The sequence below is a fragment of the Protopterus annectens genome, chromosome 16.part0 (assembly GCF_019279795.1).
Source record: "Protopterus annectens isolate FY-2018-M chromosome 16.part0, PAN1.0, whole genome shotgun sequence".
NCBI classification, from domain to species: Eukaryota; Metazoa; Chordata; order Ceratodontiformes; family Protopteridae; genus Protopterus; species Protopterus annectens.
The window spans coordinates 599930844-599957228 of record NC_056750.1 but is presented as its reverse complement, the minus strand read 5'-3'; the positions used below and the strand labels follow the sequence as shown (position 1 = coordinate 599957228).

The window sequence follows — 26385 nt, the reverse complement described above, 5'->3', positions numbered from 1 at the left end:
TTCCTCATATACTCAAACTCCCTCCTCACACAGGCACAGCAGCGCAGCGGATAGAGTTGCTGCTTCAAAGCAAGAGGTTCCTCGGTTCTATTCTCGGCTGGGGTGCCTTCTGTGTGGCGCCTGCATGTCCTCCCTGTGTTCGTGCGAGTTTCCTCCCAGTGCTCTGGTTTCCTCAGAGATCCAAAGACATGCATTTGGTGGACAGGACACTGTAAATTGGCTATAGCAACTGCATATTTCTTTCAGTTGTACTCCGGTCTAAGCTTCTTCATGGGTGTACTGGAACTCTGTGGTCCCCAGGTAGGAAAATTACTACTGAAGGTTTAGCACATTTAGATCTGTGGCAGCACATCTCCCAACTAGACCAATCAAGTGTTGATCAGTTGCTTCTTGAAGGCTAAACAGGTGTTGGTCAGTCACCGTACTTCTCACCGAAAAAGACTAACCATGAGTTGTTCAGTTTGTTGGTCAGTTCCCACACTTCTATCCCGAAAAGCAGCAGTATGCAAAACCATTTTCTTTACTTTTTTTTTCCAATACACCATACTCACAGTTAGTACAGAAAAGTGTTCTCAACCACAGCTGGCTACACTCAGAGAAATTAACAAACTTTAATATATAGCAGAGGTTCTACCTGTAATGGGGAAATGCTGCAGACAGCTTTTACTGGAGAACATAGGTTGGCAGCTTTTCGGGAAAGTTCACAGTACAAAAAAAAATGCAGTTTCCCTACTGCAAACATGACAAACAAGCAGCCACTGGAGCCAAATAAATGAAGTTTGCTCTGCAGTTCAACAAAAATAAATTCACATTTCAGGCGGGCATTTTCACTGTAAAGCATACATTTAGACTTTGATGCAGCCTTCCTTTCTAAATGGCATTGTGCAGAAAAATAAGACAGTACTTCCAGAGACCAATAGGCAGTAAAGTAGCTCTCGTCCCAATTCCACAAAAGAAAAAACACAGATTCACCTATCTAGACAGCAAGTTATCCAGCTGACTTCTCATCTCAACACTAAAGTCCTTTCTGTCATAAGGATACCCTATGGATTACATTCCTTCTGGTCAACATAACTCCAATTAAGAGTTCTTCCTTGACCCTCCTGAGGTCCAAAAGTCATCAATCTCCTACGAACTAGGGCTTCAAAATACCTTTATTTGTAAGCCTGTTTCTGTGATACAGAAAAAAAGGAGACCTGACTGTGAGGCAGATAACCAAAATTTGAAAAATGGCCCCAGCACTTGAACAGCCAAGTAGGTAGTTATGTATGGACAAGAGTGAAGTGATTGGCCCTCTCACCTCTCAGGAGTGGGAAGGGTTGCGTGCAATCAGGGGAACCTTGAAAAAGGTGCAATTCCCCTGGTGAGACTGGGAAAACTACCTCTCATACTTTTAGAGTACAGATTAGCTGCTTGAAGTGAATGCCCATTGTGGAAGTGAGGGGAACAGCCCACTGCATCTCCCCTACACTACTACCTGCTCAGCACACTCACAGTGGGGGCTAACAGAAAAAAAGCTTGAACCACAACTGCCAGCTACCAAAATGTTGGCCTCTCCTGGTCACCGCTTGTACCTGTGATTAGGAACTAACGGGATGACTGGAGAGGAGGGGTTTGCATGATGATCAAAAAGAAGCAAGAAAATAGCGTGTGCAGCTGTCCCTCATTACATAACACCTTTGCTTGTTTGTAGGAACCATTCACCAATCTGACTTTTACAGTCCAACACATTTAAACGGACCAGTAACCCCACAATAATATACACACATATGGGTTCCATGCATTTCAAAGAAACACATTATACTGAACATTGGGATGGAGTTTGCTGACTCTTCAACTGCTTTATTCACTGTGTTCCATTTAACAAGATTCACCTCCTTGTTTTTAAACTCTTACTCCAAATCTTAGGAGGTACTGTGTGCGAGTGAGTGAGTGTGTGTGTATGTATGTGTGCGAGTGAGTGAGAGTGTGTGTATATATGTATCTGTGCACGCACACACACACACACACACACACACACACACACACACACACACACACACACACACACACACACACACACACACACACACACACACACACACACACACACACACACTGCTTTTAGCACGTGAAACTCCCAAATATCAACATTTGTTTTGTCAAAAGGTCAACAGGAGTAAGAGCTTGACAATTCCAGAGGATGGGGAATATGCTCCCTTCCTTCGGTATTGTGTGATTTCAAAGTTTCTATACATAGTTAGCAGGGGGTGTGGGGGGCACTTTTGCACGGCCCAAAGTTGTACCTCAGAGCATGAGCAATAAGGTGTCTTATTTTATGAGCTATGTTTGTAGTGTCAATTTACTGATTGACGTTTATATTAATTTCACTAGATCCATACGTCAGACTGACATTTCAGAAAAGTTGAACGTCATATGGTCAAGATCGTATGATCGACTTTTAAAAATGAACATTTTTGCAGGGGAGCAAGCCCTCCCTGCACCAACTGTATATTATAAAGTACCAATTCAGAGATTTTGCTAACAGGGAGATCATTTAGAACACTGAGAAATCTTGCATGGTCTACAGGGGGCAAAGAAGCTACTGGATGATAATTAATCCTATCTAGGAAAATTTGTAATTCAGTTATTTCAGTTTGTGAGTCCCTAAGGGACTCATTGGATGCAATGTCTTCCTTGAGAATATAATATGGAAACCCCACCACAGTTGCCACTGGGCTTGATAACATGGAAAGCACAAAACCCAGGTATAACGGTAGTACCTTCTTTACAGTTAAACCGTGTTTCAGTAACTATGCAGACATGGATTTTTCCAAATGTGGGACTGCCGCAAGATCAGGCATGTGGAAAGTTCCATCTGACAGACAACTCACTGTCACCCTCTCCTTGTCCAGTTTTGAGAGCAACAAGTGTGACGTCCTCACTCTGGGCCAGTAATCAAGGAACCACAACCTTCACCACTGACACTGGAGAGGTACATTCACTTGGAATTACAAATGGATACACTCAGTATTTCCAGATTCAGACCTCTTTGCAAACACAATTTCCCTTAAGAGCACCCAGGGCGCACACACACAGCCCAGGGGTCTGGGTGCCTCTGTCGCCCTCCAGGTCCCCAATAAGACTCCCCACTGGCACAGCTGTAGGGTTATGTCCTTAGACAGTGTCCAAGCCAAGTCTTCCAGCATCCTTTTTGTGAAACCAGTGCTTCATGTCCGTGCTCTAAGTAGATGATTCACACACACACACACACACACACACACACACACACACACACACACACACACACACACACACACACACACGCACACAAAGATTTAATTTTCATACACACATACACTCACTGCACAGATTTACTAGTTATGCCACTTTCTGTACAGATTATACGGTAGTGTGACTGACACTAGTCAGTTACTATAAGGCTCTTAAAAGGGTATCCAGTTGCAATGAGTGAATTATTAATATTAACAAAAATGGTAGTTTGACCAGCAGCAAGGCTTTCAGGAGTGGCCAGTCATCACCAAATAAATATATGCAAATCCTCTCACAACTTAAATATTTTTCTAAAAGGACCAGCCACAATAAGATTAATTAATTATATTTAATAATAAAAGGACATGAAAATACTAATTATCTATTTACAGCAAACACCAGAGTTTCGATCACAGAAAATATTAAAAATAACACAACTGGAAAGATTCACACAGTTACAGAAAAACAATTCTTAACTACTCTCACTATATTTAGAGAATTACTATCCCTGGACGCTTACTAGTGCAAACCAAGGTGAAGTGGGTGAGTGGTCGTCCCCCTTTGTCAGGTTCCAAGAGCAGACTGCTCCTGAGACTTCAGTCTCCTCTAATATTAAAACAGTATTTCTGTACAGAATGTCATCACGTACATCTGGTCATCTGACTTCTAGTTCCCATGCAACCCCGATTTGCTAGACGCTGTCAGGATTTCAGCACCTATATGTTACCTTACATATAAGCAGAGCTTTTCTCTGATCTGCTGCTGCTCCTGGAAGTCATAAAACAATTTCAAACCTCTAGCCTTCCAGCGTAGCAATTAGCTCCCTCCTAGAAACAATAAAGAAAGTTTCCTAACATTTTATTTTTTATTTACTTATTTTACATTTGCTTACTGGGAAAGTCAGACTGGACACAGGTCCTTTTTCAGCAGAGGCCCGGGCAGAAAAACTCCAGAAACATATGAGAGTATTCAAAAAGTACCAGTTACAGACATCTCAGCAGTTTACAAACATTCAAGATACCACATTAATGGAAAATAATAATTACAAAATGTTGAAACTTACAGTTCATTACATGGAAGAAGTCCATTATATATCTTAATGCTAAAAATGCAATTGAAAATGATAGAGGTTTGTTAACACACACATGTGGTTACTACTTGTTGTTAGTTTAAAATAAAATAAAGGGCAATAGATTGTCTAAGAACTTGAGAAGGTCTATCCAGGGGAGTTACAAGAGCATAGCCAAGTGTCCAATAGGAGTGACTTCTGGAGCTTTTCAAATTGAGAGATAAAGCTGTTGGAAGTTATTAGGGTTGGCAGCTTATTCCACAGTTTAGGAATATAGTTACCAGAAGAGAGATTTCCCAGCTAAGTTGTTGGCTTTGGTGGTATCTAGAAGGTGTTGGTTGCTGGAGATAAGAGATCGAGCTGTGGTGTATGGCTGAATGAGATTATGGAGAGAAGGGTTTTTATCGGGTTGGTGGAGAATTTGTTGGGCAAAGTTTAGTTGACTAAAGTGTAGAAGCTGTGTGAGTTCAAGCGATTTTAGTTGTTTTAAGTGATGTACAGTGACTTCTGACTCAGTTACACAGCAAACTTTTTCACTTTTTCACTTTTTCTAGCATGTCGAAGGGTCAGTTGCTAGCGTCCTCTCCTGTTCAGCTGGTGAATCTGGGCATCTTGAGGCAATGTTACAATTGCCTCATGTACACAGACAACCCACTCCTTCTCCCACAAAACACAAATACATGTGAGAGATGCAACTATATAGCCAAACTGGAGGCTGAGCTCTCTCAACTCAGGACTGGCAAGACCAGGAGGAGAAGGAAACCACGCACACCACAAACCCAGTTTCACATAGAACTATCACAACTGCAAAACAAACACAAACACACAAAGACTTACTCGGAGGCACTGATCAAAAATCTACCAAAACTACAGAGGCCTCCAAAGCAGACACCCAAGCAACTGCCACCTCAAGACATAAGACATGCAACACATAGTTCTCAAAGTCAGTTTGCTAAACAGTCACAGCCCTTAAGGCCAAACACAATGCCAGACACACTTGTTATAGGTGACTCCATAGTCAGACACACTGACGTCCCACTCACCAGACTGAACAAGGAAAAGATCACAGTAAGCTGCCTGTCCGGCGCTAGAATCCGCCACATAACACAAGCACTCAGGTCACTCCACAGCAAGTACAAGTATAACGCAGTCATTGTCCATGCCGGTGTGAACGACCTGAGACGTACCTCCCTGGACTACATGAAAAGAGACATAGAGGAGCTCTCAGATTATGTAGCCCAGGCCGGTATGACCCTGACCCTGAGCAGTATCCTACCCTCACCAAGAATGATGCCACAATACAGAGACAAAATGATCAGCTTTAATAATTGGCTTAATTACTGGTGTCATTCTAAGGGGATCCAATGTCTGTCTGCCTGGGATGACATGCTTGACAAGCCACGCTGCAAGGGGCGGCTTGCACCTGTCACCCTGGGCTTCGGATATTGGCAAAGACTCTTGCCACCCCCATAGTGCCTTTTTAGGCAAGGCTCAAATGATAAACCTACCACCCTAGAAAACAAAATGGAGAAAAACTAAGGGTAATACTGCTCAATGCCAGAAGTCTAAACCTCAAGATGCAGCCCTCGAAGCCCTCCTCAGTATGGAGAACATCGATGTCTGTGCTGTGACTGAAACCTGGTTCAAGGCTCCTGAGAGCACCCCAGCACTATCAGGTTATACCTCATATCATGCGTTCGGCCCCAAAATCCGGACGAACCACAAAAGGAGGGGAGTATCCATATTCATAAAGGATACCCACACCTCCAGGTTAGTGGCAACGCATAAGCATCGGAGACCATCCAGGTGCAATTAACCATAGGTAAAACTGCCCTACAGTTTGCAGCATGCTACAGACCACCTTCTCAAACTCAGGAAACCCACACAGCCTTCCTGAAGACACTGGAGAGTATGAATGTCTCTCCAAACACCATCATATTGGGTGACTTCAACTACCCAAACATAGACTGGGAACATTACTCAAGCCCCAACACCCTAGCCCAAAGGTTCCTGGAGTTCATAAACTCAAATGCTATGGAACAACTAGTCACCATTCCGACAAGAGGAGAAAATATACTAGACCTGATCATCACAAACATGGGGTCAAAATGCTCCACACCGGAAGTATATCCCTCATTGGTGAGATCAGACCATAAATTAATCTCATTGGAGTTCCACATCCCGCCCCCACCCCCAGCAAAAAAGACCACAGTGAAGAACTTCTCAAAAGCAAACTTCACACTTCTTAAGACTGGAGTGGTATCCTTCAAGGCCCACGAGCCAGTGGAAACCACAACCCACGCTGCTGAAACCCTTACAAATGCCTTCTACGAGCACCTCCAGGAATGTATGGATCAAGCAATCCCTAATAAAATCAAGACCCTTTCCACCAAAGCCAGGCGCCCGGTCTGGTGGACCCCAGCCATAAACAAACTCTACAACAAGAGGAGAAAGCTACTACATGACAGAGCAAAATCCCTAAAAAAGAAGGCATTTCTGATCAATACTAGCAAAAAACTACGATCACTCATAAAATCATCCAAGGCCAACTTTGAGAGACAAATCACTAATGACACAAAAGACAATCATAAGGCCTTCTTTAGCTATGTTAGAAACCTGGGTGCAAACTCCCAGATATGCTCAGAATTAGTCCAAAATGATAAAAAAATCACTGAACCCACAGACATTGCCAACATACTGGCAGACAATTTCAGTGCAAATTCCCCCCAAAAGGAGAAATATCTATCCCACCAGAGTCTAGCCTCCCAACCATCTCAGATGCCCAGGTGAGAGCTGCTCTCTCTAAAGCAAAAAACACAGCATCAATGGGACCGGACGGTGTCCCCGGCTGTGTGCTACACGAACTCAATGAGGAAAGTACAGTTTTGTACCTACCATAAATGTAGATGTTCGAGGATCCACATTGCTGCAGTCCTAACCATTGGGTAGTCCGCTGTCCCAGTCGGCCCGAATACCAAAGTATATGGCTGGCGTCGGTCAAGGCGCATTAGTCTGACGTCAGGACGTCAGGGTACTAATGCGCATGACCGACGTCATATCCTCAGTCTTTTCTTGCCCCAGATGTCAGAAGACCCTAAAAAGACAAGGCCAAAACCAAAAACACCAAACACTCCTGCACCAAAAATATGTACACTATATACAAAATTACAAGAGTATAACCTCACCCACACAACCACCCCTAAACACAGAGGGGAAGGAGGGAGGGTAAATTGGACTGCAGCAATGTGGATCCTCGAACATCTACATTTATGGTAGGTACAAAACTGTACTATGTTCTTCATTCCACATTGCTGCAGTCCTAACCATTGGGTAGAATCCCAAAGCAGAGGTAAGGGAGGCTGGCAAATCATAAGGAAGCAGGAGCTGTCAACATGCCTTGCAAAATAGCTGTGGCAAAACCAGCCCTAGATTTAGAGTAGAGAGGAAGGTGGTAATGCTTAGAGAAAGTATGTACTGAACTCCAAGTAGCTGCCTCCAAAATATCCTTAGTTGCCACCCCTTAGAAATGCTGTTGAAGTGGCAGTAGCCCTAGTGGAATGAGGCCTAATCCCAGCTGGAATCTCCTTGCCATGATGGGAATAACAAAAAGCAATGCAAAACCCAATCCACTTAGAAATAGTTTGTTTTGACACAGGCTTGCCCTGAGAACTCAAAGCAAAAGAAACAAACAACTGCTGAGACTGCCTAAAATCTTTAGTCCTGCTTAAATAATAACGCAACTGCCTGTGTACATCTAAAGTGTGCAAAATCTTTTCCCCCTTATTTTGGGGATCTGCATAGAAAGTAGGCAAATGAATAGTTTGGTTTAAAGCCACACTAGAAACCACCTTAGGCATAAAAGAAGGATTAGTGCGTAATGATACCCTATCCTTATGGAAAATCAAAAAGGCTCTACCGCCATAAGGGCCTGCAATTCAGAAACCCTTCTTGCAGAAGTAATGGCCAACAAAAGCAGTCTTCCATGACAAGTATTTCAATTCAGCAGTAGCCGAGGCTCAAAAGGTTGTAGAGTAAGTTTCTCCAACACAAAATTGAGATCCCAAGCAGGAGTAGGAGCTCTACATGGGGTCTTATATTCTTTGCCCTCTAAGAAATTGCTTGAACAAAGGATGCGAAAACAATGGTGGGTCACAATCATAGTGAGCTGAAATTGCTGCAGCATGAATTTTAATGGAAGAGAAAGACAAACCTTTGTCCAATAACTCAGTAAGATATTGAAGAGCCACACTCAAATTAGGCTCAGAAATCTCCAAATTCTTTGCTGCACTCCAAAATAAAAATCTCTTCCATTTTTCTGCGTACACTTTCCTTGTACTAGGTCTTCTGGCTTCCATAATCACATTTAAAACTTGTTGAGGAAGTTGAGACCTGCTGTGTTTCAAAACAGAATATGCCAGGCTGTTAGATGAAGAGAGTGAAGCTTGACATTGAGCAGGTGACCGTCCCTCTGAGACAACAGGTGTGGAATCAAAGGTAAAGGCCATGGAGGCTTCCTTACCAGACTCCTCAGTAATGGGTACCAGTGTCGCCGAGGCCAATCTGGAGCTATTAAAATCATCCTTGGCTTGTCTTGTCTGACCTTTAGGAGCACCTTTGGGAGAAGAGGCAGAGGTGGAAAGGCATACACATGAAGATTTTTCCAACTGAAAGACAGAGCATCCACTTTCCAAGCTGTGTGATGAAACCTCTTTGTGCAAAACTTTGGCAACTGGTGGTTTAGTGGAGAAGCGAACAGATCTATGTCTGGAGTTCCCCATGACACTGTCAATTTCGAAATACATGAAGATCCAGTTTCCACTCGTGGGGATCCATGATTTGTCTGCTTAACACATCTGCTAAGGAGTTCTGTGCTGGCGGCAGAAACCTTGCCTGCAGAGTTAGTTGCACGCTGAGCGCAGTCTGCCATAAAATCATTGCTTGCCTGCACAACTGGTAAGAATGTGTTCCCTTGTTTGTTGATGTACCACATGACAGTTGTGTTGTCTGTTAGAATCAACACCTGCCCTGGAAGAAGTAACTCCTTGAAAGCCCTTAATGCAAACTGGACTGCTAACATCTCCTTCATGTTGATATGTAGATGCTGTAGTCTGGCAGGCCACTTGTCTTGTATCCACTTTCCATTTAGATGAACTCCCCAAGCAATGTCTGAGGCATCTGTCGTTAGAATCTGACTCGCCTCTGGCCGGTCACAGAGAGTCCCTTGTTTAGGTGACATTCCTGAGCCCACCACAAAAATTCCTGTTGAATGCAAGGTATTATTTGAATGACAGTGTCCAAATCCTGGCAGTGCTGTGTCCACACATTTTGAGATACCATTGCAGCTTCCTCATATGCAGTTTGGCATTGGGAAGCACCAGAATACAAGATGCCATGAACCCTAAGGCTTGAAGGACTGTCCTTGCAGTCAGCCCGGACTGAAGAGATAGTTGATGGAAGTAAATGGAAAGATTCTTTTGTTTGTCCGGGGTTAAAAGGCCATCTGGGCTGCTGTATTCAGGTCTCACACCCAGAAAGCACATGTCTTGAGAGGGTACTAGACTGGACTTTATTTCGTTCACAGAATACCCTAGGCATCTTAGCACTGCTATCACATATTCCAAATGCTGTAAAAGGTCTTCCTTTTCTTGAGCCAGAATCAGGCAGTCGTCCAAGTAAGGATAGATTTGAATTCCTTTTAGCCTGAAGTAAGCTATCACTGGAGCCAGAACCTTTGTGAATACTCTGGGCAGTAGATAAGCCAAAGGGCAATGCAGAGAACTGATAATGGGAATTTCCAGCTCGAAACGCAGATACTTCCTGCAACTTAGTCTGATAGGCACATGAAGGTAAGCCTCCTTGAGATCTAAAGTTACCATCCAGTGATCCTTGCCCAGCAGAGGTAAAAGCTGTTGTAACGTCAACATTTTGAACTTGGGAATGTCCAGATAAGTGTTGAGGATAGATAAATCCAGAATTGGTCTCCACGTGTTCCCCTTCTTTGGTACTAGGAACAGGCGGGAATAAAATCCTAGGCCCCTTTCTGGCACAGGAACTGGCTGAATGGCCCCTATTTGGAGTAACAGAGAAATTTGCTTGTGAGCCTCTTTTCTTTGTAGAGGAGGAATGTCTGGCATGCCTTTGAAAGGAGGTAAGGTATGGAAATAAAACCTGTAACCGTGGTGAATGATATCCAAAACCCATCTGTCTTGGGTAATTAAATTCCAATTTTCTTTGAAAAGAGCCAGCCTTCCTCCCAAAGGTGCTGCCAGACAAGAAGGTACTGGCAGCTGAAAAGGTAGGTCATTGGGTCTGTTTACGAAAGGACTGACCCCTGCCCTCACCAGAAGTCTGAGCAGGTGAACTCCTGTTCTAGGCCTAAAAGAACCTTGAGCTCTGCCCCTACCACGTCTAGACCTACCCCTAGACTGGGAATCATAAGCAGGATATGTCCATCCCTTAGTAGGCCAATTTCTACTAAACTTGGAGGCTGCACCTGCAAAAATCTTTAACAGTTTGCATAGACTTAGCCTTGTCCTCCATTTTCTTTAAAACTGCTTCCACAGGCGAACCAAACAACACGTCAGACTGTAAAGGAGCATCCAAAATCCTAGTCTTAACATGCTCAGCTAAATTCTGATCCCTCAACCAGGCGTGCCTACGAAGAACAGAACCAGTGGCAGCCACCCTCGAGGAGGCCTGCACAGCATCAAAACCACATTGCAAGGAATGCTTACCCACCTGTTCAGACACATGAACTAAATCCTGCAACTCTTTACACTCAATACCTTCTGCCAGAGCATCCACCTTAGACTTCAATTGTGAAAGGAGATAATTTTGATATTTTAACATGTGAAACTGGCAATTCAACGCCCTCATGGCTAAAGTGGAAGAAGTATACACTTTCTTTCCCCATCTATCCAAAGCCCTTGCCTCTTTATCAGGAGGAACAGGATTTTTAACAACAGAAGCCTTAACACCTTTAGGCCCCTGAGAGACAGTTTCGGGTCTGCCCTAGGACTCTTAAAATGATACTTATGAGCTTCAGGCACCCTATAGTACCTATCCGGTTTAACTGGGGCAGGAGGCAAAGAATCAGGGTTCAGGGAACCCTCTGCAAAACATCTTCCACCACATTCAGAACAGGAGGTATAGCTAAAGGCCTATGCTGGGGTAAAAACAAGAATTCCCTAAGCCTCTTCCTGGAATCAGAGAAATCTTGACCTTCCCATTTAAAATGCTCCCTCATGGAATGCAGGGTCTCTGAAAATGAAAAATCCTCAGGAGGAGAAGCCGAAGGAGTAGAATCATCCACATCAGAATCAGAATAAGGAGGATACTCCTGCAAGTCTTCAGCCGAAGACTCAGAAGCCTCCGAACACTGCTCAAAACTCTCAAACTCAGGTTCCACCCTAGGCCTCTTATCAGGAGGGGGCATAGAACCTCTAATCATAGTAATCAAATCCTCTGCCATTTTAAGCATATGTTTCTTAGGCAAAGATCCTGAAGAGCTAGGAGAAACCCCCACTGAAGTTAAACCTGGCCTGCCTCTCAAAGAAGCCTTGGAAACAGAAGGGAGGCTCTAACCACCTTAGGAAGAGAGGGAAGAACAGCCACCTGAGAAGCCCCTTCAGCCTGGCCTACCTCCTGAGAGGACACATCCTGTAACAGTAAAGTCTCTCCCTGAGACTCCAAAGAAACTCCTGGCAGAACCTCCGGCTCCACTGAGCCTTCTAAAGAACCGTCGTCCGGGACTGTCAGTTCTTCCAATCTAGGCTTTGCTGCTTTGTCCTTGCGCTTTTGGAAGCGGCGCCGGAGCATCCGGCGGCATTTTATAATTACAACGCTTCCCAAAAACTAACCTGGCACAGTCTAACCTTCTCTTAATAGTGCGTTTGTTAAATCTAGCACAAGAGCGGCATCCAACAACGCCGTGCTCAGGCCCTAAACAAGGTATACACAAGGTATGGTAATCCCTATGAGGTATCTGTTTCCCACAAGAAATACAGTTATTCACTTTTTCTGACATCCGGTTAAATACTGAGGCAAGAAAAACAAAATATTCCCAACGGGTACTTAGCCAACTTTGATTCGGTCTGAAAGTCCGACTTCAGAAAATTTCAGAACGCCAACCTGCACTCGCAAAACTGCTTCTGCATCGGACCATGCGGCAAAAAAGACTGAGGATATGACGTCGGTCATGCGCATTAGTACCCTGACGTCCTGACGTCAGACTAATGCGCCTTGACCGACGCCAGCCATATACTTTGGTATTCGGGCCGACTGGGACAGCGGACTACCCAATGGTTAGGACTGCAGCAATGTGGAATGAAGAACATCTAAACCCACACATAAGGCTGCTGTTTAATCTTAGCCTTACTACAGGATACGTACCCAAAGAATGGTGTACGGCAACTGTGGTCCCACTCCACAAAGGCGGTGCTTCTACGGACCCTGGAAATTACCGCCCCATAAGCTTGACGAGCCTTGTCTGCAAAGCTATGGAGAGGATCATAATGGAACTCATAAATAAAGACATTGGGGACCTACAGACACTGGATCCTACCCAATTTGGCTTTGTCAAGGGCAGATCCTGCCTCTTGAACTTGGTCGACTTTTTCGAAACAGTCACGAAGGCCATTGATGATGGTAAGGCAGTTCACACAGCCTACCTTGACCTAGCAAAAGCGTTCGACACAATACCCCACTGGGCATCATAGAAAAGCTCACCAGCTTAGATGTAAACCCATATGTCACAAGATGGGTTGCAAACTGGCTCAAGGACAGAACACACAGGGTTAGAGTTGCTGGTGCCATGTCAGACTCTAAGCCGGTCTCGAGCGGTGTCCCACAGGGCTCAGTCCTGGGCCCCTCTTGTTCGGCATTTATTTTTCTGAAGTGCAGGCAAACATAGGGGATTGTGGCTGACAAAATTTGCAGATGACTGCAAACTGGGCACCATAATTGACACTTCATCAGACACAGACATCCTCCAGAGAGGTCTCATAGAAATGGATAACTGGTGCCAGAGCCATGGCCTTAAACGCCAAAAATGTATAGTCATACCCTTTGGGAAAAACAAGGTAACCCCTAATTACCACATAGGTGGTAATCCATTAAACACGGAAGAAGTTATCAGGGACCTGGGGACCCAAGTTGACAGTAACCTCTCTTTTGACACTCAGATTGCCAAAGTGGTTAGGAGGACCTTCTACATTGCCCACCTGATCATGAAGGGATTCACATCCAGATCAGGAGAGGTCATTGTACCCCTGTACTCTTCACTTATCAGACCAATGACTGAGTACAACACCCCATTCGGAATGTACCTTACCCGACACCTGCAGCAGTTGGAAAGACCCCAAAAGTTCCTCACCAAAAGGATAAAGGGGCTCAAACATATGTCATACTATGCCCGACTGAAAAAACTCCAGCTCTATTCAGTCGCATACAGTCTGCTCAGAGGTGATCTGTGCCTGACATACAAGGCCATGTCCAACCCGGAATTAATGGACATGCTCCACCTCAAAAAATCCAAATCCACCAGAGCCACGAGAGCAAGAGACTTAAACCTCAACACGGATATAAATAGGACGTGCTGGAGGGACAGATTCATCACCCAGAGACTCCCTACACTATGGAACAGAATCCCAGTCTATGTGAGGCAGAGCCCCTCTCTGACTCTATTCAAGAGAAATCTTGATGAGTGGATGGGAGATCGTAGGTTTACCCCGGGAATCATCTCTGTGTCACTGCTGGACAGAGGCACAGCAAACTAATGGGTATAGTATTCTCATCCTAAGGGGTGGTGAAAGCCACACACACTCTGGCTAGGCTTATAAATGCCCTAGGGCAGATAGCCTAGTATGAACCTATGAACCTATGTGATCCGTGTGAAGCACCAGTGGCAAATCTTCCTATTTTATTACAGCAAGATTCCAGTTGGATTAGGTTGTTTTGCAGAGACTGGTTAATACTGAGGAGGCATAAAGGATGGATGATAGAAGGCGACTATGTGCTATAGTAGCTTTTGTGTTGTTTTGTAAGAAATTGTTTATTTCTATACTGGAGTCCAATTTTCTTGTGAACCTTTTTGATAGTTTGAGCTATGTGAATATCTAATTTCAAGTTATTGTCAATTTTGACCCCAAGCATTTTAGTGTGAGTGATTGCAGCGATCACAGTTTTATTCCTGGACAAGATTTTAAATGACTGGGAAGATAAGGGGAATCCAGTTGGGCAAAAAAAAGGAGGAGCTTAGTTTTGCTGGGATTTAGAATGATCTGGGAGTTAGTGAGACACGTTTCTACAGATAGAAAGGAATCTTGGGTTTTGGACTGGAGGTCTTGCAGTGTGGGGGCTGCACATATTAGACTGGAATCATCGGCATATTATACTACAGAGGCTGCACATATTAGACTGGAATCATCGGCATACTGTACTACAGAGGCAGGTGGTGTGGAGGTGCTGAGCTGGTTAGTGAATAGAGAGAATAACAGCAGTCCAAGGAGTGAGCCTTGTGGAACCCCTACAGTAACTGGAAGGGAAAGCTGGTGTTGCCACTGGATGGCTTGCAGTCATCCTGCTAGGTAGCTTTGGAACCAGGTGTAAGATGATTTTTAGAGCCAGAGCTACCTGTAACACAGTGAATCTAGTTTATTTAGCCTACTGCACGGTTTGTTACTGTTTCTACATTGGGATGACAACACGCAGGCTACGAGACAGGATGAGGGATCATCAATATGATATCTCCAGGAGAGCTGAGACTAATGCTCCATCTAAGCACATCATGTTACTAGGTGCTCAGCACAATTTTAAGTTTATGGTTGTTGAAACAGTCAATGTGGGTATAAGGGGCACATAGAACTAAGGTAGAAAGCAAAGAATTGAACTGGATTATTAGAATGAAAGCTAATATGGGGAAAGGCCTCAATGATAAATTTTCTATTAAACCAGTTTTAATGAATAGGCCTTTGGCCAGATAGATATTAATTATGTTCAGTATTTTTATAATGTTTTTTATGAATGAAATGTTCTATATGCTTTTACGTATGAAATGTTTTCATGTTTATATAATGGGTTCTGGGCTGCATTTTTTGGCTGTTGAATGAAATGCTTTACATGTTTTTATGAATGACATGTTTTTGCATTTATACAATGAGCTTTAAGCTGCATTTTTTGGTGTGGCTTTAAGGACTCTTGTTAATTCCTAATTGTTTTTGCATGCTAATTGACTGCTCTGCTGTTTAAAAGTACTACAGTTTGAATCTTTACTTGTCTGATGAAGCAGCTGTTGCTGCGAAAGCGCTTACTGTTTGTTCTGGGATTAAATTCTTGAATTTTACTGCTGTGTTCCGCTGCCTCCTTTGACTGTGTTACTGTATGATTTATTTTTTGGAGGACCGGTTTACCTACACCATAGTCTTTGTTCTTCGATTCCTAGCATGCATCTTTTCTTTCTTTTTCTTACATACATATATACACACGTGTGTGTGTGTGTGTGTGTGTGTGTGTGTGTGTGTGTGTGTGTGTGTGGGTGTATATATTTCTAGATATATTTATTTATAGGTTTGCATTCATTTCACCGAGTTGCACAACATCGGATTTTATTTATTTATTTTACATTTGTTGACCGGGTTAGTCTGGCTGGGCACGTGCCCTTTTTCAGTAGAGACCCAGGGAGAAAAGCTCCAAAAAAGTACAAAATATAGCATTCAAGTATAAAGATTATACAGTATAGTATAACAAATAATCAATAAAAAGAAATAAACAATTTACAGTAATTACATTACAATCACAGCAGTCATAAAAACAACTACTTACAGTCTTAGCAATTTTAACTAAATGAAGGCATTTACTTAAATGACTGAAAAGTTCTACTGTATTATGTTGAATAAATTTTAACAAAAAGTGCCATTCGGGCACGAGAACTCGACATTAAGTCTGCTGCAGTATGTATGATTGCACATTGGGTGCATATCAGTTGATCGAGCCTTCAAAAACTGGAAAAGCTTTTGAATGAAGACTGTGGTACAGTGTAGATTGGGGAATTACCCTTTTCCTCACTGTAGTGTGATCTCGGACTACAAAAACGTAAAAAAAATTTTAGATTTTTGGGTATGTTTGTGGTTTTGTTGTGGTTTTGTTTTGATGTTTGATTGTGTGGAAAATCCAACATTTGACATACACCCTTGCAGACTTGATATTTTTGGGCTGCGTTACAATTGCACAATTTAATGGAATTCCGAATACTCACGAATGTTGACCACTACATTACATTAAAGTTTGACATTGTTCTTGTTCAGTAGTGTGAAATCATATTTGTTTTTTTTTTTACAAATATGTTCTGTGATTTGGTAAGATGAATGCCAACTATATATATATATGCACACACACACATTATATATATATATATATATATATATATATATATATATATATATATATATATATATAAATACATACATACAGAGAGAGAGGTGAGAAGGACTAACGTCTATTACAGTTCATATGTTATTTGTATGTCTGCATGTGAATTCAACAAGGACTCTCAGAGTTACAAATCAACAGTGAATCAACTTGATGATTTCAAGTATTTGGGAACGCACACCAACAAAAATATTAAATACATTTCTGAAAAAACAGCAAACCCCCTTATACCTTTACTGAGGAAAGGCAAGGTCAACACACTTCAGAGAACTTACATATACCAGCTCTACAGTCACAAAAAAAGACAAAGAAAAAGGAAATTTCTCAAAATAAAGGAATCACTGTCAGCATATGGGTAGCAACCAAACTGGTAGTGGTTTCCTAATGAAAGTATTAGTTGGGAGTTCATCAGCAGGGAGTTTAATTCGACATAACAGCACCTAATCCAGGTTGCACTACACAAGGAGCAACACACACCAAACAATTACAGGCACCAAATAAACATTAGTCCAAACTAGAATGAATATTCATGAGTCCAAAACCATTTTTTAATAAAGTATTGGCTCTAATCAACATATACCCAGTGATGTAAACCTTGGCTCTAGATGGCCGTCACTACTGAAGTGACACCCCGACCCCACATGCAAAAATGGGAAAAGGGGTTGTGGATGTACATATTGTGTGTGTGTGTGTGTGTGTGTGTGTGTGTGTGTGTGTGTACATATATATATATATATATATATATATTTTACACACACACAAACACACCTGTGTTTGCGCACGTGCAAGTGTATGTATATTATATAGTGACACAGCAGAGTATGAAATGTGAAGGTTTGTATATAAAAGTATTGCACTTTTTGTACCTGTGGTGAATAGTTACATAGGAAAGTGGCCTAATGGTTAAGGTGTTTGCCTTACAAACACAAGGTGCAGGGTTTGAATCTCACAAGGGATAATTGGCTAGGCTTAAAATGGCTTGCAAGGGCAGTTAGCCTAGTACTAACCTATGAACCTATGAACATGAATGCTTTAATTTAAATTTTGCTGACAGAATATAACTGCTATTAATTGCGAACACTTCCTGGAAGAGGATCACTGAGGGCTGTAGTCTTTTAAGATCAGTCACACTTGTCTCTAAATGTAGTGGGAGCAACTGGTGCATAAGGAGCAACTACCAAGAATATTTGTTTGCCTCCCAAAATAGAAAGAGTAATTCAATACAGATAGATACATAGGTGGGTACACAGATAGGCACAGAGAGAGAAAAAACTGTTGTGTTTTGTTCCTTAACATTGTTTATTTCCCATTTGGCTTCATATGAGCAAACAAACTGCATGAAATTGGAACACGTACCTTACTGTTTTTTTTTATTTTACACTAGTGTTTTTCTCAGGTGTGCAAACTCTCCCTGCCACAGCAGTGCACAGTATAAAAGACTTATTTTTCCCAATAAACCAATTTATACTTGCATTTCAAATCAAGAATAGGAAACATTATGCTGTCTGTTTTAAAACTTGTTTTAATCCAAAATAGATAACCGTTTTGGAAATCTGGTAAAGAACAGCATATCAATGAACCAAACTACACTGTTCATGACAGATCCGATAACTAACACTTTGATAATTTGCAACAACTCACAATGGCTATGTTAAAAGAAATAAAGACTGCAAAATAATGAAGCACTGTAAGTAGAAGTGTACAGATGCCTAGAAACACCCGGAAAATGTCAACAAGTGAATTATTATTAATTTAAACATAGTAAGGATGGATACTTTGCTAAACACATTTTAATAATGCTGCTAGAAATGAAGATACAACTGCCGTTAAACAAAAAATGTGATTTTTAACCAATATGTAAATTCTTCTTCTTTCGGCTTTTAGGAGTCACCACAGCAGATCACCTGTCCGCTCATGACTGGCAGTGGAGTTTTACGGTGTTGAGTTGCCAGCCCGACGCCCAACCTTCCAAAGAAGGCACACACATGCACGCATTCACATCTAAGGCCAATTTAGAGTGTCCAATCCACCTACAGCATGTCTTTGGAATGTGGGAGGAAACCGGAGGCCCCGGAGAAAAGCCACACGACCACAGGGAGGACATGCAGACTCTACACAGAATGCACCCCAGTCGAGGATTGAACCGGAGGACTTCTTGCTGTGAGGCAGCAACGTTAACCACTGCACCACTGTGGCCGCCCTTTTAACCAATATGTAAATAATGAAAATAAAACTGCTATGCCCAACAAAAATGTAATATTTAACAAAGACGTTAGTAATGAAAAATGCAATTGTTGTGCAATTGTTGTGCCCAATGCACATGTAATTTTTAACCACATCAGTAGGAATGAAAAATGAATGTTGTCCCTTTCGGGAACAATTTCTCAACAACTTGTTAATGATGCAAAGCAAAAGGGCTATATAAACCTATACATTCAGCATGTGACCTCTATGTTACAACCAAGCTAGCTAAATGTGTATTCATAATTTATTGGAAAGAACTGAAGGTATTACTAGAGTCTTAGTGTATAATCATACTTATCAAGGTTCATTATGTCTGTAAACATAAAACCATCAAGAATGGTGAAAGGGGTGTGTACTCAGGTAAGAAGAGTACTCTAACATATGTAACAATTCAGACACTTTTGGAAAATGTATTACATCCTGTAGCTTTAATTCCCAACCTAACACATGATGCTGAAATAGGCCATTACTTCCCACAGTCCAAGACACTACGGAAGGACAGGTGCAGATAGTTACGTTCTCCAAGGCCTATGCATACCTCAAGTAAGAGTAGGAAAGAGCATCAGCAACAACCTGACACCCTAAGAACCAACAGTTCTGAACACGCTCTTAGTAAGAATGGGGAAGGGCAGTAACAGCAGCATGACACCTTGTTAGAAGCACACCGTCTTGACAAAGAATATACTTTAAATAAAAATAGGAATTGTCAGAAACTGACAATATTAAGAACTCACAGTTCTGAAACTACTTCTAGGTAAATTGGGAGGGAGCATCCATCCATCCATCCTCAATCCCTTTTCCCATTTTGCACATGGGGTTGGGTTGTCACTTCAATAGTGGCAATCATCTTGGGCCAAGGTTCACACTGCCAGGTGGCTAGCCCTGCCGTGGTGGTTCATCCTTACCACTCACACCTAGGGCCAATTTAGAGTGTCCAACTCACCTGCTGCATGTCTTTGGAATGTAGGAGGAACAACAACTTAAAACTGTTTGCAATACGTAACTCAGATAAAGATAATGCTTTCAGTGAAAGGGGAGAACATCTGTAGCTTGACACATTATTCAAAATACATACTCCTACCAAATACATGACAATTATAGAAATTTCAAAAAGAAAATAAAATCTGTCTTTGGTTAGGAGACAGAGGGAAACCTGTCCGTTACAAGAAAACTACAGTTGTTAAATTAGTGAAAGAAGTCTATACAGAAAGTGACACAAGCATCTGTGCACTACCAGAAATCCTCACATGTTAAGTTAGGTATATCAATCTCTACAGTGACTGACAACTAAGAATTTTTAGTGAACGATACGGAACCTTGTCAAAAGACTCCAGTCACTAAAGCAGTGAAGGATGCCTGTGTGGAGACAAAAATGGAAGAGCCCATAGTGATACCTTTGCTTAGAAAAGAAAGGGAATCTGAACACAGACCTAGGTTTCCCTTTGTAAGGTTAAAACATAGATCTTGGACAATCAACTTTATGTACTTAGTGAAATAGATGTTAAAGAGTTAAAACTTAAATAACTCTCAAAAATAGAAGAAAATTAAATGGTCATAAATTGCATTTAGGTGAAGAAGCAGGAAAAGAAAGGTGGATACTTGTACTCCTAGGTGAAAAGACTATAGTGTCCATTTCATTTCACTATACTGACAGAATCATTCCGGAGTTGCAGATTTGCAGATATGAAATGGATAGTTTAAGACTTGAGTATGATGCATTAAGAGGAGACCAAGAAAAACATGCCTAGAGTAAAAGGATATAAAGATTAACTGGAAAGACCTATACGAAACACATTTTTGGTTAAAGAATTATTTACTTTACAGGGTGAAAAGAAAAAGAAAAATTACTAGACCATGTTAGTTCAGAACCTTTGAACACGAACACTTGTGATGAAACTGGCAGTCATATTTTGGTGGGACCTTTAACAATGGACAAAACAAAAGCTAGAATTTTAGCATGGTTTGGATAGGTGTAATGAAAAATATATAACTTTTGTGCAGAATGCTCAAATGTCAAAATACTGCAAGTCATCTGGGTGCAGAAATCAGCAGTTACCATTTCCAACTTCTACTACTGAGATCTAATTCAAACCGATTGCTAATGATCTTACAAGATCCATGACAAAGTCTAACAATGGCTACCAACACATACTGGTGACAGACTATGCTAAGAAGAATCCTGAAGCAGTATTCACTGTAGTAAAGAGCTAGCATTACTTTTCTCCAGTCAAGGAATACCCAATAAATACTTAAAGACCATGGAACCCCATTTATATTCAGAATAATGCACTAACATTGCCAGCATTTTAAGCAGTATGCCATCATGAAAGTGATGGGTTAGTGAAGAACTTTAACAAAACAAAGAAACAAGACCTTAATATGCTGATAAATACATCAAAAGCTAAGCATACGAGATTTGGGAGACATAAATTGAAAGACGAATATTTAATACAGCACACAGGGATTGAAACTGTAGACTCTTAAGGACCTGGGTATATGGGTAGATTCAGCTATGAGTTTTTCTAATCATATCAACCAATTGGTCAATGATAGTTATACAACTATAGGTTATACAAAAAGATTAATAAAGTCTAGGAAATCAAAAATTATGAAGTGATTGATTGTTAGTTACACTAGACCCAAACTTGAGTATAGAATAACAATATGGAAACCCTACAAGAAAACAAGCATGAGTAAACCGGAAAGAGTACAGCAGAAATATACTAAGGGCATCCATGGATGCAAAAATTTAAGTTATTCTGAAAGACTAACATATCCGAACTTGTAGTGTCTCTTACAGATATCCAAGAGGAGATCTTATTCAAGTACATGGGGCATTTAGAGACAACTACCTCTGGGAATGTTTGGGGTTATCAAAAAGTACTACAGAATCATCAGACAACCTATGTAGAAGATTGTATAGGAAAGAGAAGTGTACTATTTGGTTCTCAAAGTAGCTGATGCAAGGAACAGACTACCAAATTACATTAAAGCAAGTACAAGTTTATATATTTTAAGCACAGCCTGGACAATTATTATGGGAACAAGTATTTTGGTATATTGGCAAGCTAGAAGGGCATTAATGCCCGTGCTTGAAATATTTGTAAGCATGTATGTATGAATGAATGAAAGACCTGTAATACTGTCTCTGACACATTCCTTAAACCAAGATAAAAGGTTACACTGCAAGGGTTAAACAAACTAAACCAGGGACAGGCTATTACGTCTCCAGAGACATTAGCTCTACATTTGTTCTTGGCTGTTACAATGTCCACATTTAAAGTTCTTTATAAAGATTTCACTTCAAAGTTATTGAAGTAAACGATTCCACACAACTATTATATACTCAATGAAAGTCAATCATTTCTGATACTTACTCATGGTACAGGTGTTCAACGTGAGTGATGCTTAATAAAAACTCATTTTCATGAAAATGCATTAAGCATGGGAAAAAAAACAGCTCATCCTGTAACGGACAGGACACATTATGAGCCTTTTCAAGTCACTCAGAAAATCAAAGGTCTCAGAAGCTCACAATTTCTTTTGAGTAGAACCTCTGAATACATTCTAATCTAAATATAAAAGTTATTGTGCACCTTCAAAAAGTGGCACTGGCTTCTATTACTGGTCATACCACTGAAGTACATAATGGTACCGTAATTCAGTCATATTTTGAACAAAAACTGAACAATTTCTGGCATAACTGCGCAATCTTAACTTTTGCTGTAAAATGAAATTAATTACCTTCTTACAGTTACAAGATCTCTGCAGAACATTACATCTTCTGCAATATAGTTTGCTACATATGGGTACAACAAAAATGTATTGCTGAGCATTTCTTGGAATTAAACCTTAAACTATATAAGTAATCAATAAACTTTTAAAAAAGAAAGTAGTCATCAATGTTAGTGATGATATAAAACCTAGTCTGCTATAACCCACAAATTAAGAGCATTATACTTTGTCACCCACAATATCCTTCATGCAGAAATTAAACAGAAAAGGGCCTAATGCAGATCCTTGAAGTAAACCACAAGCAAGTCTTTCTTCCAAGGCCGTGCCAACTGCTTCCCATAACCAGTTACATGAACTGCTTTGAGTCCAAGTTGTACTGCACAGGGCTTGACCCCCCTCATCAAATTATCTAAAGTAGTACTTCTTTCACTCTAAGAACCTTACAGGTTTTGCAGAATGTCTCTCTTCAATAAACCTGTGTCTAATCTGCAAGCCTCTAAGCAAATGTCAGAAATGTAATGGTTTGTTGCAGTACAAGTCACTAACATTACAACATCAACTTGATACAATACCTGATAAAGACAATAGCAAATCCACATTTAATCACATATCACAGCAGTCAGACTCAGCTCCCCCACTAAACAAATGCACATACAAACAAAATAGTATCGCATGTGAATTTGGCGAATAGGCCCACAGTTATAGAAAAAAGGAGCATAATGAAAACAGGAGGGGGAAAATCTGAGATGCCCCATACCAAAAATTCTTTCAAAAGCCCAACCTGGGAACTGAAGACAAATCAATCTCACCCTAAAAAGCCTCTTGTTTAAGGCTGTGAAGAGAGACAGGATTTTTAAGCAGTACATAATGACAAGTTATACAAATCTAGTAATATGCTCTCTATGTCATAGCAATTCAAATTTCTGCTAAAATAAATCAAAAGATCATTCAATTTACTTCACATAAGACTATTACACTGGGTTTGAAGCTATGATACAAGATGAAAGCGAGATCAACTGGAATGTGATAAAAATACTCCTTTCTACACAGGGTCAGCAATCAGAATCCTACCGCACAATTTGTCCGGCACATCCTAATTACTGTAGGGATCTCAGATTAAGGTATACCATGTGTATGCACTGCAGGGAGAGTGCATCAAGAAAGAAAGGAGCAAAAAGAGCATCACCTTTAATATGTAAAGGAAATGATCCCACATCATCAATATTCACAAAAATAAAACACTTGTTACTGTGAGATGACTAAAGACACAAGACCTCATTTTCTATACAGTACAATATGTTGCAGTTTCCTTACTGGCGACTTATGACCATATGATCAAGTGCAAAGTACCCAAGTACAAATGCCTTTACTCAACTCTTATAACAGGTGGAAAGCAACAGTCTTATGAACAGTGATAACTGTGCCAGAACAATGTGTATTTTACTAGTGAGTTTATTTTACTCAATGTCTTGTGTCTACAGAGTTAACATATGTAAATTCACGTGCAGATTGTCACCACCATGTATGATGCAAAACTGCCTCCCCCTGCGAAAAAAAATAGTGTGTGGGTGTGTATATAAGGGGGCAGCCTGTAGGTGGTACGAACTCTTGAGCATTTGTAATCAACCAGTGCTTTCAACAGTGCCAGCACTGATGGCTCCAAAGATAGCGCACACCTTTAATGCTAGAATTTCAGAAAGCTGTGGGTTCTGTTCCCATGCCTTGCACTTAAGACTCATTTGGGCAGTTCCAATGGCAGAATAGTATAGAGAATGGGAAGACAACTCCATGGTTCCTATTCATTCTAAACACTGCAAGGGTTTGATCTGTTCTCTAGGTCTGTGTCCACCGTGTTGAGGCCTCAGGTGAAAGTAGACGCATGCATGCTACTGCTACTTGAGCTTGGGTTCCAGTGAAGGACTGGAGTGCCTACTTTTAGGGGGATATTGGGTGGATTTTCATTGGCCATATTCTGCAGAGGTGGAGCCTTACAGACTTTAAATACCTAGAGGCCTCCTCAGTTTGGTGCCAAGCTTCTGCAAACAGAACAGAAGACTAAAGAAAAAGAGAAGAGTATACACCCTTGGTAATCTGGGCTTCTAGTGATTTAATGCACTGCAAGGACTTTATCAGCTTCCTTTGACCAGGTTTGCAATATTCCAGCCTTGGAAAGTGATGAGGCTTCCTCACAGAAGCTACCCGAGCTTGGATTCCAGTAACTGACTGGAGTGCATGGTTTTGATTAGCTCGTTTTTGAAGGGGGGGTGTTGGTAGGAATTTAACTAGACAGTTTCCACAGGTGGTGGAACACTACTAACTTTAAACACTCAAGGGCTTTCCTAGTCGAGTGCTGTGCTGCTCCACAGGCAACTGAAAGGTGAAAAAAGACTATAAAGCTCTTTTCCATATGCATTCCTACTGATTTAATGCACAAAAGGCACTCCGTTTGCTAGGCCTGAGTGTGCAGTGTCCCAACCACTAGTGAGAATACAGGCTTCCATGTGATGGCTGCTGGAGCTTGGGTTCCAATGAAAGACTGACATGCCTCTTTTTGACTGGGTGGCTTCTACTGGGGGAAGGAGACACTGGCTGGATTTTGACAGGCTGCCTTCTGTGATGGTGGTGCTTTACAGATTCCAAATATCCAGACACTTGCTCAGTTCAGTGCTCTGCAGTGCTGGGCTGCTCCAAAGACAAGCTGTGCAATCTGCATACTCTGAAGAAGCATTCACCCCACAGTAGCTGAAACTGCTTGTATGGTGCTATAATTTAAGTGTTAAGGTACAGACAAAACCCCACCACAAACACCAAGCAGGATGGTGATCTATGCAAAAGTCAGAAATACCACTTACTGTTAGCATACTTGTATTGTTAGCCAAATCCCAAACAAGAACGCAATCATGATCAGTGGGAGTTTTGTATGCATCACAAACAAACACAGTTTGTTACTCTTACACTGAAGAAGGCATGCTGATTTGTTATTTTTGGAATTAAAGTTTGAATTTCCACCATCTGCTTTTGGCTGGTTAAATTTTGTACAACTGCGAATTGCTGGCCAACTGTGTTTGTTTGTGGTACTTTCCGGCCGTGCATCACCCACGCGCACTGCAACTGGTTTAGTTTTGTATGTATGAAAGACTTAACAGTGCAAAGCCAGTTTATTCAATCTTCTGTCGTAGCAGAAAATGCAAATTTCCAGTCTGTTTAAAATCTCAAACTACAATTCCCTTAGTGGATTGGGACACTTTCATTTTAAATGAAGTCAGAGCTGTCTGCACAGAACTTGAAAACCCAGAGACAAAACATAATATGGGAAAAAATAGATTGAGAAGACCGGGAGTAAATAAAATATGGAAAAAAATAGATTTGGAAGCCTGGACTAACAATATTTAGACTACACCAATATCCACCTTTACTCTCCAAGTTAACATTCAAGATACTAGTTTGCTCCACTAGAGGCAGCAGAGATAAGTGCTACAATTAAATAAGCCCCCTTATGTACTAGCTGCTGGAGAGACCGCTTTTACAAAAATAGCACTAGCCTACTGGAACTGGCTTCCACCAGAGATAAGAAACTAAAACCACACATACCATTCAAGCTAAGCATAAACAATACATATTTTGCCAGTGTAGAAGGCAATAACTACAGATAACACAAT

At 41.3% G+C, this 26385-nt stretch overlaps 1 protein-coding gene across 6 annotated transcripts in view; it reads right to left on the bottom strand.

Moving 5' to 3' along the window:
- The window catches only part of LOC122790739 (solute carrier family 22 member 17-like), a 766774-nt gene that overhangs the window by 634143 nt on the left and 106246 nt on the right, over positions 1 to 26385 (bottom strand). The window lies entirely within an intron of this gene.